This window comes from Helianthus annuus, chromosome 11 (assembly GCF_002127325.2).
Source record: "Helianthus annuus cultivar XRQ/B chromosome 11, HanXRQr2.0-SUNRISE, whole genome shotgun sequence".
Taxonomy (NCBI): Eukaryota; Viridiplantae; Streptophyta; class Magnoliopsida; order Asterales; family Asteraceae; genus Helianthus; species Helianthus annuus.
In genome coordinates, this window is record NC_035443.2 from 48,474,258 (window position 1) to 48,493,436 (window position 19,179).

General features: G+C 38.4%; 1 long non-coding RNA gene across 5 annotated transcripts; it reads left to right on the forward strand.

Annotated features, from left to right (window-relative positions):
* LOC110890200 lies at positions 1-12,677 on the forward strand. 5 transcript variants are annotated; one of them, XR_004871203.1, is made up of 6 exons: positions 1-179; positions 1,464-1,536; positions 1,705-1,772; positions 1,909-2,565; positions 2,663-12,182; positions 12,273-12,677. It is a non-coding gene; the product is annotated as an uncharacterized LOC110890200 (long non-coding RNA). The 5 variants fall into 5 exon arrangements; XR_004871202.1 differs by lacking the exon at positions 1,464-1,536 and having other exon boundaries at positions 1,909-2,005; positions 2,473-2,565; XR_004871204.1 differs by lacking the exon at positions 1,464-1,536 and having other exon boundaries at positions 1,909-2,005; positions 2,543-2,565.
* The last annotated feature ends 6,502 nt before the right edge of the window (positions 12,678-19,179 follow it).

Sequence of the window (19,179 nt, forward strand, 5' to 3'; positions counted from 1 at the left end):
TCTGTATCTGGAATCTAAACCTTAACCGTGCCCCCACCCCAAAAGCTAAATCTACTCTTCTCCGATTGAGAAAACGAAGATGAAGCAAGTTTTCTCTTTTACTGCATGGAGGCCAAACAACTTGCTCGCAAAATCGCCATTCAGTCCGACTACATTAGGTTCCAATCCATCAAGTGGAGGTCTAAACTTTTCTTACTTTTTATGCAATTTTCCCTCTAACTTCCTGGTCAATGTTTTATTGAATTATATTGATGAAAGTTTTTTGATGGAAGAGGTTGTAGGGTTTTTATAGTTGTTGCATTTTGTGCAATACTTCATTCGTCCCCAAAATGGCAAATTTATATACAGTGGATTGAACCATAATAATGTTCCAATCTTAAACTGGTTTCATAGTTTTAGATTTTAGCGTTTTTGTTTTTGTGTCATAGAAGATGGTCATGATAACTTACCACCATGAAGCCAATGGGGTGATGGTCCATTGGCAAAGGTAAACACCTGGGAGGGGGAGGTTTTGGGTTCAAGTCCCACATATGATAGGGAAATTTGCCGTTAAAAAAAAACCTTACCACTATGAAAATCAAGGAGCTCTTTTGACACTTAAGCTATTTGTTGAAAAATATTGTAATTTATTGTTTAACAGATAGTCAAGAGAAAACTAACTTGGAATTCCAGGGAATTGTACTTGCAATGCCTATGTATTGAGACGTTACTAAATAATTATTAAAGAAGGATGTTGTGGTTAAGGTTGTGCAAATGAGTCAGACGAAACCAAAAACCAAAAACACATATATAAGTTATTACCGACGACTGAACCCAAGCGTACAAGTCGGGTTCCAGTCTGGCACAAAATTGTTCATTGCTCTTCAAGCATGAGATCGACTCTAAAACTAGTCTAATTGATCCCAATATTAAACTAATCTAATTGATTCCAATGTGTTTATCCTCATATGCTATTGGTGTTAGTTCTTTTTGGATTTAAAAAATATTTGTATGTGTTTCGAATGTAGCAGTATGTTTTCATGAGGTTTATCACATCTTTGTGTTGAAGTCTAGTAAATTTATGCAGCATAGTATCATTGAAATTTTTTGTGCTCTTTATATGACATATTCACATCTAACCTATGTAGTTCAGTAAATTTATGTATTTTTAAAGTTATAAAATACACTTGCATTTTTTGGTTGTTTAATGCGTATTTGTGCCAATAGTTAAGCTAAAGATATATTATCTATATATGTGAAGATAAACTAAAACACTTATGCTTGGAGCTTCCTTTCGCTTCCTTTGTCCCAAAACACCTCTGCTAAAACGAACTAACATACTAAGACACCCCTGCTTGAAAACACCCCTGTTTGGAGTGTCCTCACTAGACTAGCTTTGGTTACTTTCATCTAAGTTTTTAAATTTTGCTCAACCTTGGGCTAGGACCAAAGACTTAATCAAACATGAGTTTTTAAATTTATAGAACCCGAAGACCAATCTATGTACAATTCAGTTCAGTCTCGGTTATTTTCGGTGCGGTTCTCGGGTAATGTCAGGTAAACCTGATTCCTGCTCACTCTTAGTTGAAATGCTTTTATATATCATGTTTGAGGAGTTTTGATGAAGAATACTTGCTTGAAAACAAAATAGGAAATAAAAAATTATAACCAAATCATTGTCATGCTCTTTCCTCTGCTAACTTCTTAATTACATTCATATCACAGATTCAAATTCGAGTCCCACAGATGTGCAGTGTTGTATGATGTATGTTCTCAGTCCCACAGGTACAGAGGTACACCTGATTCCTACACCCTTGGTTTCTTTTGAAATGTTATAACAGAATATGTGTTTATGCTAGCATGATGTTGTTTGATGTGGAAACTCGATACTACAGGGATATGTAATATGCTTACTTCTGAATGTTGCAGCTTATGTGAGGTACACAAATGTTTGTTTAAGCAAAATCACTTCTATCAGTTTAAGGACAACAAAACAAGGTGGAAGAACCGACAGATAATGCTACAGGTAAGCCGATTGCATACTTTTTTTAGTTCGACCTGCTTGAACTGATCTACCCGAATCTTAAACTGGCCAGTTAGTTTATTCAGGTATCAGTTATCTTTGACAACCTAAAAACTTTCATATTTTCACATGTCTTTTAAACATGGTGTAGATTCTATTTTCTGAACAATGTTTTGTCACCTAGGCATACTCAGCCATAGTTTTTTCATTAGGCACTACTTTGTTTAATTTGTTAGGCCATTTACAAAAATACAGGCAAAATTCTATAAAGAGATTTGGATGCATCTTTTTATGTTGAAGATCACATGAAATCTTAACTAGATCAGGTTAATCGTGTATAATCAAGTTTAATATATTGTATCCTATAACCGAACCAATAATGCTACCAGTAAAGTGATTAGCTGATTTTTAAAGCCAACTTACTTAAATTGATCTACCTGAATCTTACACAGGTCAGTTGGTTTATTCAGGTATCAGTTATTTTTTACAGGACTAAGAACTTTCATATTGATTGACTAAATCTTAGTTCTCTTGATCCAGTCTTGACATGTCCAAACTTTCAGGTAACTAACTGTAATTTTTTGTTCATCTTCTTAACACTTTAATCTCATATTTTTATTTCAAGTTAATATTGTTTTGTGTTATTACAAAATTTGACAGCTCTAGCAACTTCCTTTCATGCACTACAACTGTTGATGCAACGAATACAAGACCAAGGCCTGTAGCGACATCTCTGGGTAAAAGGGTTCAGGGGTTCGATTAGCCTAACGCAGGTCGTGGGGTCCCTCCACGTTTGCAAAACGTAGAGAGAGGTTCACTAGTAATGTTATTGTTCTTTGCTAATTCTAAGCTGAAAAGGTTCCAGCCCAGAATGTGATCGCGGAAGTTGTATTTTGTGAGCGAAGAAGAGAACTTGTAATGAACAAGTTCTTGAGGGAGAAGAGAGAGATCAGAAGTTCATGTGAGATTACAACTGATCTGGAGTGTGTTGAATGCTGGACCTGACTTATGTTTTATAGGGAAAGGCATCTCCCAAAGGAGAAGCTCTGGACTAGTGAACCATGCTTACAGTGGAGGACTTACCCATTTAGGGGTTGAAGGGTTTGGACCTGCGGGTAAAAGAGTGTGCTCTCCCACATGGTCTGGTTGCAGCTGGGCAGGAGGTTTCACACGTTAAGTGTTGATGTGACAGGACACTGTGCTTGTCCTTTTTACTGTTCATGACCGTTGGAACATTTCTGAACCTTTTAACCTTTTAACCTTTTAAGCTGTTGTGTCTCTAATCAGTTTATTAAGGTTTGAGCTACCCCCGTCATCAGCCCCCCAAGTCAGAGGTGTTTGGGATGTAAGCTCAAATGCTTCTGACTTTTACACATTATTTTTTATTGCTTAAAGGCTTCAAGGCTTTAAGGTGTTTGAGTTTTGAGATTTGAATTTCAGAATGATAGTAGATGTGATAGGCTTCAAGGTTTTAAGGCTTGAAGGCTTTAAGGCTTGAAGGATACAACTTGTCTCACTCAAGAGGAAGTTGAGGCTTTTTGTAAAGAATGGGGGATCGATCTAAAGTTTAATCCGGTGGCTCTGGGTTTTGGCAAATCAATCGATTAATGTCCCGTTGGTTCGATTGCTCTTTATTGCTGAGTTTTCCAACTTGCGTCATCCGTTTTCGGTCTTTGTTCTGAATGTTTTAGAGTATTATCGTGTGTCGTTTGGTCAGTTACACCCTTAAGGTCTTGCTAGGGTTTTACACTTTGAGGTCTTGTGATATGGTATGACCCATCGTTGTTGTTTCGATGTTTCTTACGGTTGACCAAGAACGGCGATTGTTTTACCTTTGAAACATCTCAGGTTGATGTGTGTTTAATTTCATCTATGGTTACTACCGTTTGTTCTTGGAAGGACCGACTTTTCTGGATTTCTGAGTCCATTGTTCCTTTCGGGTTTGTTTGGAGGCATCCTTATGATGTTTTGAATGAGCTTGAACCTTTCAAACACGAGATAGATGGTTGTTGAAGTTTATTAGGGGGTGTCCTTCCAGGCTTTGTCCCCTTCCCGAACATCTTTTAGTGTTGGTGGATGTTAGCAAGTTATGGGACAAGCCGGATCGTGACTCTGTGCTCGTGATAGATGATCAAGGTATGATATTTTGTATTTTCTGCTTATGTTATATTTTATTTGTTGCAGTTATGTTTGCCTTAGACTTTATCAAGAGTGCTGTCACATCTGATGTTGTGTTTGGAGATGCCGAGGCTACATCCGGCGAAGATGTTGTTGTTAGGGGCACTGAACATAGGTTCGAGGGTTCAGGCTATGTGAACGTTCCCAATGTCAAAGGCTTTACTAAGGTCGGTGCTTCCCAAGCTTCTATTCGCTGTTTAACCCGACGTATGTTAAAGAGAGTTGAACTACCATCGGCCTTTGAGCCAGTGGAACCGAGTGATGACATAGAGGATTCGGACGACCCGGAAGTTAGGGTTGAGGGAAAATAAAAAGATACAAGGAGTTGCCCTTGGTGATTGTTAAGGAGAGTAAAGCAGTGGGTAAGAAGGTTGTGAGATGAAAGCTTTAGTGGTTGCTTTGAAAGAAGCTGAGGGCTACGCTGAGGAGGAGAAAGCATTGCTGTTTGAAGATTTGAGGAGTTTTCATAAGACTGATATGGTTGAGTTGGATAAACGCTTGGAGGCTGACAAGGTTTAAGTCAGGGTCTTTAAGGCTGCCTTGTATGTTCAGAAGAAGCCTTCTTGGAGGAGAAGGAAGGGTTAAAGGCTTCCCTTTCCCAGGCTACTGGTGATAATAAACTGCTCATTGAGCATGGATTCCAGCAAGTGGTTACCTATCTTCTCTATTCGTCGGATTTCAACAAAGTCTTGGGTGATGTGTACACCAAGCTTCTTGCTCATGTGAGACACCAAGGTTTGTTTGTTGGTTATAAATATTTGTGAACCTAGGAAGCCTTAGAAAAAATCTTCTCTTTTTCAACACAAAGCCTTCAAAGTCTTCAAGGGAATAATTTTTAAGATTGAGCATATGGTTTACCCTTATGTGGGTGAAGTCTCCAAGTGTTTTGGTAAATCTTTACCTGTCTTGCAGGAGCTAAAACCCCAGGGTCTTAATGAGGCTGTTTGTAATGAAGTGTTGAAGCCCTTCTCGAAGAAACGTCCTTGCTTTGGAGATAGCGAGGGAATGTGTTCTGAAGGTGGTGAGGGCTCAAAGGGTTCAAGCCTTGAAGCCTCCGAGACAGCGGGTATCATAGGGAGGAAAAAGAGGAAGGCTTAAAGCACCCAAGATGATGGGGTTTCGAATAAGGATGATGCAGCAAAGTCTATCATCTCTGATGCTGCCAAATGAAGAAGAAACTTTAATTCATAGCCTTCTTAGCTTGTCGAACAATGTTATGAGTTGTTTGCTTAGACATCTTTTTTGTTTTAAGGGAACCGTTTAGGTCCTTTGGTGGTTAAAGCCTTGAAGGCTTGTGGACAATGTTTTATGTTTGATGGCAAGTATGGCACTTGCTATCTTTAACTTATCTTGCTATGTTGTTCTATTTATTCCCTTGCGTTTTCGTTGGTTTTGCATGTTGTCTTTGTTTTGGGTGGTGCATCTTATGTTATTTATACCTTAAAGGGTTCAGCGCTGCAGTCACTTAGCCTTATGATATTTTTAACAAGAAGATACAACCTCTATCCTATGCATGACATTCACTTAGAGTATTTTTGGTTCGTAAGCCAATGTTAGGGCTTAAGGAACAGTTGGTGTAGGCTGTTCAAACCCGTCTATGAGACATGATTTTTAAGATTTCTATGAGTCTCATGGAGTTGTATTGATTTAGGAACTCACCCCTTATATAGGTCCATTCAACCCTTGAACCTATTGAGCGATGTGGCCTGGGAGCTCATCCCCTTACATGGCCCTTGCCATGGAGTTTCTTGCTAGGTTCTCAACCTGATTATAGGATAGAAAGACAAATTTTGATTCATTGTTCATTCATTTCGAAGTACTTTGATTACTAGCGGAATAGAACAACTTTTTGGAACTATTTGTAACATGTTTTGGTTAAACATGGAACCTTTTAAGGTTTTTGGCATCCCAATGGTGGGGAAGCTTTTTGCCTTGCGGGCCTGCCAGCTTGTATGATCCCCCTTTGTAGGCTTTAAGGATAGTGTATGGCCCTTCCTACTTAGGACCATGCTTTCCTTGGCTTTCTTTCTTGCTGGCCTCATTGTTTCGAAGCACAAGGTCCTCAGGCTTGAAGCGTTCATGCTTCACCCGTGTATTGTATATGATTCTATGTTTTGCTTGTACCTTGCTTTTTGTATGGCTGCTTAATCACGAGCCTCTTCGAGGAGTTTCAAATTCAACATCGTCTCTTTCTTATTTGGCTTGAGGTCGATGTTAATTGTTCTTTGTGTTGTTGCTCCGATTTCAACTAGGATTACAGCCTCTGATCCAAACACTAGGCTGTAGGGTATTTTCTTTGTGGCTTGTTTTCTCGGTTGTTTGGATTTCCAATAGCACATTGGGAAGCTATTCGAGCCAGTTGTTGTCGTATCTTCCTAATCGAGATTTAATCCCTTCAACAATGTTGTGGTTTATCCTATCAACCTGGCCATTGGATTGTGGGTAAGCTACCGAGCTGAATACTTGAGTTATTCTGAACTCCTTGCATCAGAGCTAGAAGGTTTCTCGGCAAACTATTTCCAGTTATCCATGACTAGTACCCCTGGGAGCCTAAAACGATAGATTATGCTTTCGAAATCAATGACATGTTTCCCTGAGATTTTTGCCAATGGTTTTACTTCTGGTCACTTGGTGAAGTAATTCACGGTTACCAATAAGAGCTTGACTCCTCATTTGGCTAGTGGGGATGGGCCAACAATGTCTATACCCCACTTGTGAAATGGCCAAGCCAAGGAGATGGGAACGGGGTCATGTTTGGGGCTTTTGGGTACCGGAGCATGTAACTGACAAGTTTCACATTTTCGCAGTTGTTCGGAGGTATCTCGATGCATGGAAGGCCAAAAGTGTTCGAGGTTCATCAACTTTGACACTACCGATTTTGGGCCACAATGAGCTCCACATATCCCTTCGTGAACCTCTTTGATCAGATATTGGCTTTGTTTTGGGCCAACGCATCGAAGTAGTGGTGCAAGGTATCCTTTTTTCTAAAGGATATACCCTTGTAACACATACTGCCTTGACTTGATACGAACCCTTTCAGCCCTAGTCTGGTCATTAGGTAATTCATCGTTTTTGGGAACTTTTCAATGGGAGTCATCCAATTTGGCCCTTCTTCGGTGATCACATCTTGAAACTCGATTTTTTTGGATGGATGGTATTTTTAATACCTCAACTAGTATCTTCTTGGTGAGATGTGCAAACGTAAGAGATGCAGGCTTGCTTACTGCATCAGCTCTCTTGTTTTGAGATCTTGGAATTTATTTGATGGCGCATGTTTGAAATGTGTTAATCGATTCCTTTGATTTATTTTGGTACTTATTCATGTTGGGTTCTTTTTCTATGTAGATGTTATTGTCTAAGCTTGAGAGAGTCTGTGAGGACTTGAAGCCTTTTGACACCCATATTTTTTGCAAGCTTGAGCCAAGCAATCAATGCTTCATACTTAGCTTCGTTGTTTGTAGTCTGAAATTCAAGACGAAAGGCATACATGAATTCCAATTCGTTGGGATCAATTAGAACTAGCCCTGCTCCTGACCCTTCAATGCTGGAAGCTTTGTCGGTAAAGAGCTTCCAGGTATCAGGGTTGGAGGGTTCAGCTGCAGTTGTATTAACTTCTGTTATGGCTTCTTTAGGGACTTACAAGATGAAGTCAGCCAAGATTTGAGCTTTGACAACTTTTCTCAGGACATAGGTGATTTTGTGTTCACCTAGTTTCACAACTCATTTGGCTAATCATCCGGAATTTTCTTGTTTTTCAAGCACATTCTTAATTGGTTAGTCAATGATTACTTGTATCGTGTGTGACTGAAAGTACCTTCGAAGCCTTCTAGCCGTTTGGACTAGGGCTAGAGCAAGTTTTTTTTTTTTTTTGTTTTTTTTTTTTAAGAAGAATATTTGATTTCTGCTAACTTTGAAGTTTTGAAAAAGTAAACGGGTATCTGAACTTTGTTTCATTCAATGATTAGAGCCGTACTTATGGTATTTTCAGCAATCGAAAGGTAGATAGAGGTCGTTCCTCCTGTTTCTGGAGCCGAAATGGTTGGGAGTGAAACCAAGTGTTGCTTTATTTGGTTGAAGGCTTCCTTTTGAGGTAAAACGCTTCAAAGCTGTAAGCTTTCCAAGTCTTTCTTGTTAGCACATCCTTTGAGGGTTGGCTTTTATGCTTTGTTTCCCCATGATGTGCCCTAAAAACGAGCACTTGACTGGATTAAGCTTTCATGTTTATCTTTCTCGAGGTTTGGAAGGTTTCTTGTATGTCATTGAGCATTTGGTATTCCGTTTTGCTCTTGATCATCAAATCTTCAACATAAGCTTCTATGTTCTTGCCAGTTTGTTCGGTAAACGCTTTGTCAACCAGGCGTTGATAAGTGGCACCTGCGTTTCTTAAAACAAAAGGCATTTTTTGGTAGCAAAATATGCCTTTATCAGTGTGTAATGCGGTTTTTATTCGTCTTCTTCTTTTATTAGGATCTGATGGCAACCCTTTTAGGTGTCAAGAAAACACGAGAAGCCCGTGAGTAAGTTAACCTTGAGGTCTATCCAGGGCAGCAGGTAGCAATCCTTTGGGCGTGCTTTGTTCAAGTCTTTAAAATCGATATACATTCTCCAAGACTTGTCGGGTTTTTAAACCATTACCGGATTGGCCACCCATGATTGATACTTGACCTCTCGAAGGGTTCCGGCTAGAACAAGCTTTTCCATCTTTTGGCGTTCTGCAAGGCTTCTTTTAGGGGCTTGACTCCGTTTCTTTTGTATAATGGGCTTAACATCAGGTGGGATCCATAACTCATGTTTCAACAATGCTATGAGGGATGCCGGTCATATCCTCGGGGCATCAAGCAAATACAGAGTGCAAGAGCAGCTTTTCAAGGTATGAGAGGATTTCATTGTAAAGGTTAGTGTTTACCCTTATCCCCTGTTGAGGATATTTTGGGTTTATGTTCAACCCTTGTTCATCGTCTTCGTCCTTTCTTGAGCTTTCCCCTTCAACCACAAAAGCTTCTTGGGTAGGTTGAAGGGTTGCTATCTCTTTTTCAGTGGGAAACTTCACAGTGCCTTGACCAACTACAATTGCCATTCCGAACACACCTTGCCCTGGCCTTCCTATGATGATATCATAGTTGGAAGGGATATTGATCACCGCAAAAGTGAGTTGTTCGGTTCGTCCCTTTGTTCTTTCGCTGAACAAACATTAGGGGTTATTTGGCCTAAAGGCTTGGTAGGTATGTCTGCGATACCTTCGATGGAGGATTCAGGCTGTTGAAGCTTTGAACGCTCATCGTCGCTGAGAGGGTTAAAGCGTTTCAAGCTTTTCATCAGCTGAAAGGGTTAAAGCATTTCTCAAGCATGACTTTGGAGGATTCAGGCTGTTGAAGCTTTGAACGCTCATTGTCGCTGAGAGGGTTAAAGCGTTTCAAGCTTTTCATCAGTTGAGAGGGTTAAAGCTTTGTTTTCAAGGTCGACCATGTTCACTTTAACCAAGTGAGCAAGTTCGGAGTTGACGGCTTTTTCGATCCTCTTTTTGGGTTGGAAGCAATTATTGGTATGGTGACCTTTCTATTCGTGAAACTCACAATACTGGCTTGATTATTCCAATCTTTTGTTTTTTGGCAAAGGTTGAGGAGGGCAGAAGCTGTGTTTTACCCCTTCGGTTGCCAAGATCTCTTATGTAGTCTTGGTTAAGGCTGTAAAGTTTATGGTTTTTTCTTGGCTTGGAGGGTTCTGGCCTTCAGGCCTTCTGGAATCCGAACCTTTGAACCGTTTGTCATAAGAGCCATACTAGAAGCTCCAGTTAAGAGTCTTTTATTTTGTTCTTTGATGTCTACAGCTTATTCTCCTCGAATGTGGGCTTCAGCCCTTTCAAGTGTTTCTTCAAGGGTTTTGGGCAGACATTTATTGAAGTATCTTATGAAATATTTGGAATTTAGCATTCATGAACCTTGCAACCCTAATCTTTTCATTGGCGTAAGTTAAATCTTTCTTCTTGTAACTTTCGATGAAGTCTCTGAGACGTTCATCATCACGTTGTTTGGTCTGGAAGATTATCGTGGCGTCATTGACATGCCTCTGTTGTTATAGGGAACTTTTGCTAAGATCGTCAAAGGTCTGAACGCTTCGTCCAGGAAGGTCATTGAACCATATGCGTGAAAACCCTTCAAGGGTTTGCATGAACATGAGACAACATTCGGAGTTGGGTCATTTTTCAATTCTTGCAATCCCGGCGAAGATTTGGAGGTAGTCTTTAGTACCGTGATGGCATCTTTATCTGGGTTTGAAACTTGTAATCAACGATTTGTTGGGAGAAGCAAGACAAGTTTGTTAGGCTTGTAGGGTTTTGAGAGGTCTTCTACTACCCTTGAAGCTGGGTAACCGCTTGAGGTACCCTGGTGAGTGGTTGGCACTTGGTTGATGAAATTAAGGTCAAAGCCCTAAGGCTTTCTGTGTCATCATCCACTTTTCACGTGCTGCAAAGGAAATTTTTTTCCATCATCCGTGTTATCAGCTAGGGTATAAGGTTAAAGCCTTAAAGGCTTTCTGATGGTACTCATGAAAGATGTCATCATCTGTGTCAAAAGGTTAAAGCCTTAAAGGCTTACTGTATAAGGCATTCCCATGGATGTGTTCATGACCATACCACGAGCCGAAGGCAGGGTGGCCATGGCTTGTTTTCACGAAGTAGCAATGGGAGGGAGAACACTTGAAGTTGGTGACTTACCATAATTGATCAAGAGTGGTTTTATGCCCCATAGGTGCACCGGTTGTAACGGGTTGGTAGGTAAATAAGGGAAAAGCGGTTGGACTCGGCCTCCCAAAAGCTTAAAGGCTTGAGTGGTTGGTCTGTCATACTAGGACCAACTTCAAGGCAAGATGTGGCTGAACGTGAGCTGCTAAAAGGAAGAGATGGAGGGCCAGGTGATAATGAGGGTTTAGAATCCTCATAATTTAGTCTTATTCTCACTCTTTTTCCCTTTCTAAGCTCACATGCTAGTTGAGAAAAAATCTCTCATGTAAGAAATTTCTAGCTACTCCCTCAAGTGTTAGATCTATGTGTTCCGGTATATGCATTACATCGATTTGAGTAGGTGCAACCCCTGACCGAGATGGGTTTGTGTTTGAAAAGAAGTGAACTCTAGGAACATATCCCGTTGGAGTACTTTCGGGAGTAGAAAGAGGTGTAGATAAGACCGGTGAGATCCGACCCGAATTTGGTGTTAAATCGGTGTTGTTAGGCACCTGATTTACCTGACCGAGAGACTCGCTTTCAGACATGATGTAAAGAGAAAATGGAGCTACACAACTGGTCTTTAAGATAAAGTTAGCGGCGTAGCCCCACGGTGGGCGCCAACTTGTTGATGCAACGAATACAAGACCAAGGCCTGTAGCGACATCTCTGGGTAAAAGGGTTCAGGGGTTCGATTAGCCTAACGCAGGTCGTGGGGTCCCTCCACGTTTGCAAAACGTAGAGAGAGGTTCACTAGTAATGTTATTGTTCTTTGCTAATTCTAAGCTGAAAAGGTTCCAGCCCAGAATGTGATCGCGGAAGTTGTATTTTGTGAGCGAAGAAGAGAACTTGTAATGAACAAGTTCTTGAGGGAGAAGAGAGAGATCAGAAGTTCATGTGAGATTACAACTGATCTGGAGTGTGTTGAATGCTGGACCTGACTTATGTTTTATAGGGAAAGGCATCTCCCAAAGGAGAAGCTCTGGACTAGTGAACCATGCTTGCAGTGGAGGACTTACCCATTTAGGGGTTGAAGGGTTTGGACCTGCGGGTAAAAGAGTGTGCTCTCCCACATGGTCTGGTTGCAGCTGGGCAGGAGGTTTCACACGTTAAGTGTTGATGTGACAGGACACTGTGCTTGTCCTTTTTACTGTTCATGACCGTTGGAACATTTCTGAACCTTTTAACCTTTTAACCTTTTAAGCTGTTGTGTCTCTAATCAGTTTATTAAGGTTTGAGCTACCCCCGTCATCAACAACTTTTGAAAGTTTCTACATTAAGGTTAAGTGACTATAAATGATTTTTTTCTTAAAATATTAGAGACTTGTTATTTTGTGTCTGATGTTTGGCAAAATGGTCTTCATTTTTCAGCTTTGTGGGGGTGAACTTAGTAAGTGACATAAGTTTGATGCCAAGATTATGAGTGGAGATGTTTAAAAGAGGTGGCCATAGTCCAAATGTTTGCTTGTTGACCTCTTCCAGTTCATGAAGCCTTTCTTGAGGAATGCTGAACTTGTATCTATAACAGAATCATCTTATATTTATCGCCAGCAACAGAAGTTGGAAGCTATGATGCGAAATTTTATAAAACTATCACTTGGAAATCGAGTTAAGTAGAATGTTTTCATTTATTTATATTATTGCAATGACACTCTGTATTGACTATATTGTATTGAGTTTGGACAAGTATGTTAAAGTAGATCATTTGACTCTTAATGATATCTATGTTATTATTGTTTTAATATAATTGTGATTGAATGTATATTAATTAGTAGCAATTTAACTTGTGTTACAAAATTGCATTAGGTGTAAAAAAGTTGCATTTTTTCTGTAAAATGATAATAATGGTTGCATCAAGTTTAGAAAAAGGTTGCATGTTTTTAATTAAATTATAATAAAGGTTGTATTTAAGTATATGAAAAGTTGCATTTTAGAGTAAAAAGGCTGCATTTTTGTATCTAAACTATAATAAAAGTTGCATTAGAATGCAAAATGGTTGCATTTGAATAGTAAATGCAACACTTTCAAAAATGGTTGAATTAGACCTTGAAAAGGTTGCGTTAGGTCTAATGCAACTGCTTCTAATGCAGCCCCCGACAAAAGGTTGCATTAGGCTTAATGCAACTTTTTTAAGGCGTAATGCAACATTTTACTGAGGTTGCATTAGCTTCATTTTCGTGTAGTGCAAGAAGATAAGTGGGTAAAGGCTATGGAAGCTGAGATTAATGTAATCAATCAAAACAAAACATGGGAGCTTGTGGAGTTACCGGCTGGGGTCAATCCAATTGGTGTGAAGTGGGTTTATAAGACGAAACGTAATGAAGAAGGAAAAGTGGATAAGTATAAAGCACGGCTGGTCGTGAAGGGTTATGCACAGAAAAGGGGGATTGACTATGAGGAGGTCTTTGCTCCCGTAGCTCGATGGGATACTATTCGAACTTTGCTTGCCATTTCTGCTCAACGCAACTGGAAGGTTTTCCAGTTAGATGTAAAGAGTGCGTTTTTGCATGGGGAACTAAAAGAGGTTGTATATGTTGAACAACCCCTTCAACTGCTTAGCGCATTGAAGGGTATTTCAAAGGTGAAGGGTTCAAACAAAGTCACTATGATTATACATTGTTTGTCAAAAGAAGCAGTGATAAGATTATAGTGGTTAGTTTGTATGTGGATGATTTGATTTTTGCTGGGAATGATGAGAAGATTTGTGAAGAATTCAAGCACTCCATGAAGAAAGAATTCGATATGAAAGATCTTGGTTTGATGCGATTTTTTCTTTGGATTGAGGTACAACAAAAGGAGTCTGGAATTTACTTGTGTCAAAGAAAATATGCGCAGGAAGTGTTAGAGAAGTTTGGGATGTGGGAAAGTAATGTAGTAGTGAATCCAATTGTTCTTGGCACTATTCTGACCAAGGCAGGAGTAAGGGAGGATGCTGATTCAGCAAGCTACAAATAGTTAATAGGTAGCTTGATGTACATCACTGTTACTAGGCCAGATATGATGTATTCAGTATGTCTGTTATCGAGGTTTATGGCACAACCTAAGAAGGAACATATGGATGCAGCTAAGAGGGTGCTAAGGTACTTAAAAGGAACATACAACTTTGGTTTGTTTTATAAAAGAGGATCAGGAATGAAGCTTAAAGTCTATACCGATAGTGATTATGCTAGAGATACGGAAGATCGAAAATGTACATCAGGTTATGTATGCATGTTGAGCAACGCGGCAATATGTTGGAGTTCTAGAAAACAAGGGATTGTCACTCTATCATCTTACAGAAGCTGAATACGTGGCTGCTACGGCTTGTGCTTGTCACTGTATCTGGTTGAAAGGGGTGCTTGCAGAGATCATGGAGAGGAGGAAATTGGAATTCTCGAGGTAAACTGTGATAACACCTCAACAATTAAGTTGTTCTTGAATCCGGTTATGCATCGAAGAACGAAACATATTGAAGTCAGATTTCACTATCTGAGGGAGCTTGAAGCTAAAAATGAGATAAAGTTGGTTTATTGCAAGACAGAAGAACAAGTTGCTGATGTTATGGCCAAGCCAGTGAAGGTGGGGACTTTTTGGTTCATGGACAGCTGCTGGGAGTAGTGGAAATAAACTGAAGATGAAGACACTTCAGTTTAGGGGAGGATATGTTGGAACTAGTCAGTATCGAGTCATCAATAACGGTCACTTTATCGAGTTATTTCCCAAATTTATTTATTTCTTTCTTTTGTTGAGTCTCTTCCTGTTTTTAGGGCTAAGTAGTGGGTTGAACTTTTCTTTGTTTACGTTACATGTAAGCCTATTTAAAGGCATTTTCATTCTTCAATGAAGTATCAGAAATTAGTGAGTCATTGAGATAACACTTGATTCCTTTCAGTTTTTGAGAATTTTTATGATTCGTTTGGTTATGCTATGAATTTTTATTGCAAAAATATATAAAAAGGAAATATATAAATATGAAAACAACTAAACTAGATGTCATGAATTTCATCGCAAGTTCAAGATTTAGAGATGTCATAGATTTGATGATTTTTGGATTATAATCAAGTCAATGAAAATAATTATTTTAAAGTTGGCATTTTAATTAATAAATGATTCTTATATTAAAAAGATGATTTTTGACACAAGGATATTTTATGATGAATTCTTCATACAATTTTGATATTTCAAAATATACTTTTACCATTATATCATAAATTTAACATTGATATTTAGTTGCTATAACTTGTAAAATTTCTAATGTATAAATTGTCATGTTTAGGTTATTTTATCACAATATATATTGGTTATGGACTTATGAATTTATTTGTACCTTTATTTTATATGACACAAAAGATAGTTAGACATAATTGTTAAATTTTAAGGTTTGGTATAGAAATCTTAAAAGTATATTGTAAAATAATAAATATCAATATATTATATTATTAGGTTATGTTTATATTGTGACATTTAGTATTTAATTTTTACCTATATACTAGGGTGACTTTTCATCTTTCGAGTTTTCCCAAATCGTGCGGTGTTTCACAAGATTAAGCAGGAACGCAACCAGTGAGTAGATTCGACTCTTTTCCCTTTTTTTGCCATTAACTCTTTTTGGGGTGTATCTCGTGCTTGATTTCAAATTTATTATTTAAATTGATAACATGCTATTCGATGTGTTTCTATGTGTCACTTGTTGCTAATTTCTATTGTTTCTCTATACGTGCATCTATGTGTTACCCGCTTTGTGTCACAGGTTTCGCATAGATCCACCTGGCTGACCGGTTCCCCACGGCCATGGGTTGAACTCGGTATCGCCATCATTGTTTCGCAGGTTCGCCTTTCGGGGCTTGAATCTCTATGTGTCTATGGTTACTAATGTTGTTATATTGTGTTGCTTATGAGATATGTGTGGAATTCTTGTTATATTGAAGGACATGGTTTCACATTTGATAATGCATGTTATAAAATAATGTTTTCTAAAAATAATGAAACAAAAACGTTTTTAAATAAAAACCGAATCTATTCACCAACATGTTTGTTGACCCAAAACTCTTTTACGCGTGATACAGGTAAACAAGGGTGGGCGGATTTTGAGTTGAAGACACATAAGACTGCCTTAGTAATGAACCGGATATGTTATATTTCTTTTATTTATTTGAATTTGTAACTTGTTGTTAATATTTGAATTCTATGTTATGTGTGACAATTTAATATTAATGGTTTAAATACTTTAACTTTTAAATAGTTGTTATAAGCTTTGAGCAATCAATCATGCCCCGTACCATTCCGCTGCGGGTCGGGGTGTGACAGGTTCGATTCCCACAAAGGGGTTTTCCCAAATTTATTGGGTTTCCTCCTGAATTGGTGTATAGGCATTATAACCTAGTGGAGATGGATATGATCGGGTGGTTCTGCTGGTGGCACGATGATACTCCAGTGGTCCGTTAGTGATCCAAATTTGCCGTTAAAAAAAGCTATTAAATAAGAAGACTACAAATGAATGATCTGTATAAGTTTACCAATACTCTTACAATAACAATTAATACAAATATTAAATGAAATAAAAAAAAACATTCTTATTGGTTGAAATTTCTTCTTTTTTTCTTAGGGAGTACGGGGAGCCTTGCGGGGAAGGCGAGCAGTGAGTGTTCACCGCGCGGTAACATCGCCGCCAATCCCGGTGAGGATCCGCTAAAAACCCAACCGCTCTCTTCTTCATCATCTTCTTCTTCTTCCTGCTTTCCAGCAGAAAGCATCACCGGAATCCGAATTTTTCGTCGGAAGTCGCCGCTGGAGTCGCTATCTGCTAGCTATATGGTCGATATGCACCTTGTAGCGGTGGTTGGCCGCCACGCCACGCTATTCGATATAACGTCCGCTATGGACGCTATTGATAACTATGGTTACAACTAAGTAAATTCCACACACAAATAAGTTGTATTATTAAAAAGTGAAGATGAAAAAACACGTTATAATGTGAACAAATTATTACTATATATTAATAAAGGAAATGAAATAAATATTGATTTTAATATTATAATAATATATAGCTTTTTAATACTTTTATTATTTTAATATTATAATAATAGTTATTTTCTTTACTTTTTAACTTTAATTTTTTTTTTCATATCAGGGTTTGTGATAAGCTTGGTGTCAATCGGTATCGAACCAGTATTGGTATCGAAAATACTGGGACGTTGCTGTTCAGTATCAGTACATGAAGGTAAAATCCGGCACTAATACAGAAAACGTCAAAAGTTGGTGCCGAATTGATATTGGAAATCTTTTGGTTCGGGAAATTCAGTGCTGCTACCCGGTATCATTTGCTCATCCCTGATCACGGTTACCGTACGAACAACAGTATCGCACAACTTTTTTTTTGTTGATTTTATTCAACTTTTAATTTTTTCTTTTTTTTTTTAGTTTCAGGGGCAGGGATGAGATCAGTGCGACCGATACAGAATCGGGACTAATATCGAAAATACCGGTATATGAAGGTAAAAAACGGTAGTGAACTGGTACCAGGAATGCCAAAAGTCGGTACCGAATTGGTACTTAAGATCTTTCGGTTCGGCAAATTTGGTATCGGTACCCAGAACAATTTGCTCATCTCTGACCACGGGTTTCATACGAACAACATTGTTACCATACAACTTTGTTGATTGATTTTCTTTCGGTTATCTTTTAGTGTTTCTTTCTACATTTTTTTTATTTTTGTCAGCAGTTCTGTTCGTAACACGCTCGTAGTGATTTAAAAACACATATAAACACAGACTAAATAAAAAAAGAAATTCGCCGCAACGCGATGAACTTCTTTAAACCTAGTTTAGTATAGTCTCACGATTATTAAAATTAAAAAAAGTACGTATAAACTTTACTTAATATTTACTTAACATTATATCATTTGATGTTAGACTCATCTAAGGATAATGTTAGCACTAGGTTTAGACTCGTCTAAGAATAAAGTTAAGGATTAAAATTAGAGTGGAGGGAATAGGTGGAAGATGATGCTAGAAGGGATGAGTGGTGAAGAAAATTGGGCCATTAAGACTTGGAAACTTTGTTTCTTCTTTTCCATTTGAAACTTGATTCCTTATTTCTAGGGGTGCAAACGAGCCGAGCTGAGCGCGAGCTTGACCAGGCTCGAGCTCGAGCTCGTTTAACATATGAAAGCTTAAGCTCGAGCTCGGCTCGATTCAAGCTTGATTTCTAAAGCTCGAGCTCGGCTCGAAGGTAATTTTTCAAGCTCAAGCTCGGCTCGGGCTTGACTCGTTTAGTATTTATTAATTAATTAATTTATATTAATTATAATTATGATTATACAGATAATTTAGTTATTTTTTTATATTTATATAAATGGTAATTATTATTTTATAAATATATGTTTAATATATTAATAAAAAATATAAAAACAAAAAGCTCGATTAGGCTCGCGAGCCGGCTTGAGCTCGATAAGCGAAGCTCGGGCTTAGGCTCGTTTATTAAACGAGCTTGTTTTTAGGCTCGGGCTCGAGCTCGTTTAAGCTCGACTCGTACGAGCTTTATTTTGAGCCGAGCTCGAATAGCTTGCGAGTAGCTCGGCTCATTTGCACCCCTACTTATTTCTTTCTTTACCAACCATTGCAACCGGCCATTAAAAGAATTTTCTTGTAAGATTAAATAGTTTTATAAAATAATCTGCATGGTTTTGTGGAAACTTTGTAGAAGCTGGTGGTTTGCTACCTTAACAAGTGAATTCACCATATAGATCATGTCGCATTGGAAAACACTACTTAAAATCGGATCAGATTATTAAAAACAAGTAAACTGTATATACGTTATATTAAAATATCATACACGATATGGCATTTACTAAATCAATATCGTGAAGGATGGTTGGAGCAAATCAACGTAACATATCATAAGCCCGTAACTACAACATGAACAAATGATCAAAAATCTCTTACACATTACCAGGTGTTGCCTTGAATGAGTTTTTATACAAAAATACTAAAACACACTACCCTAACTCTCTAATAAACACAAGACAGTTAGCACTAAACCATATTTGTTGAAGAAATTAAAGTAACTAAATCAATATTTAAGAATTTAACTTTATGCAAAGAACATGGTCTAAATCCAATCACTCAATTAGTGAAATTGCACATGCAGACCCCGAATTCACCACAACAACGTCCCAGCGGCCAATTCGAAAGCCACGTGACCCAACTCAAAAAGCGAGTAACGTGGCCCTCTTAATATCCAGTATTTGTCTCCACCCCTTCCCCTATATAACTAACCCACCACCCCAACAACCACAATA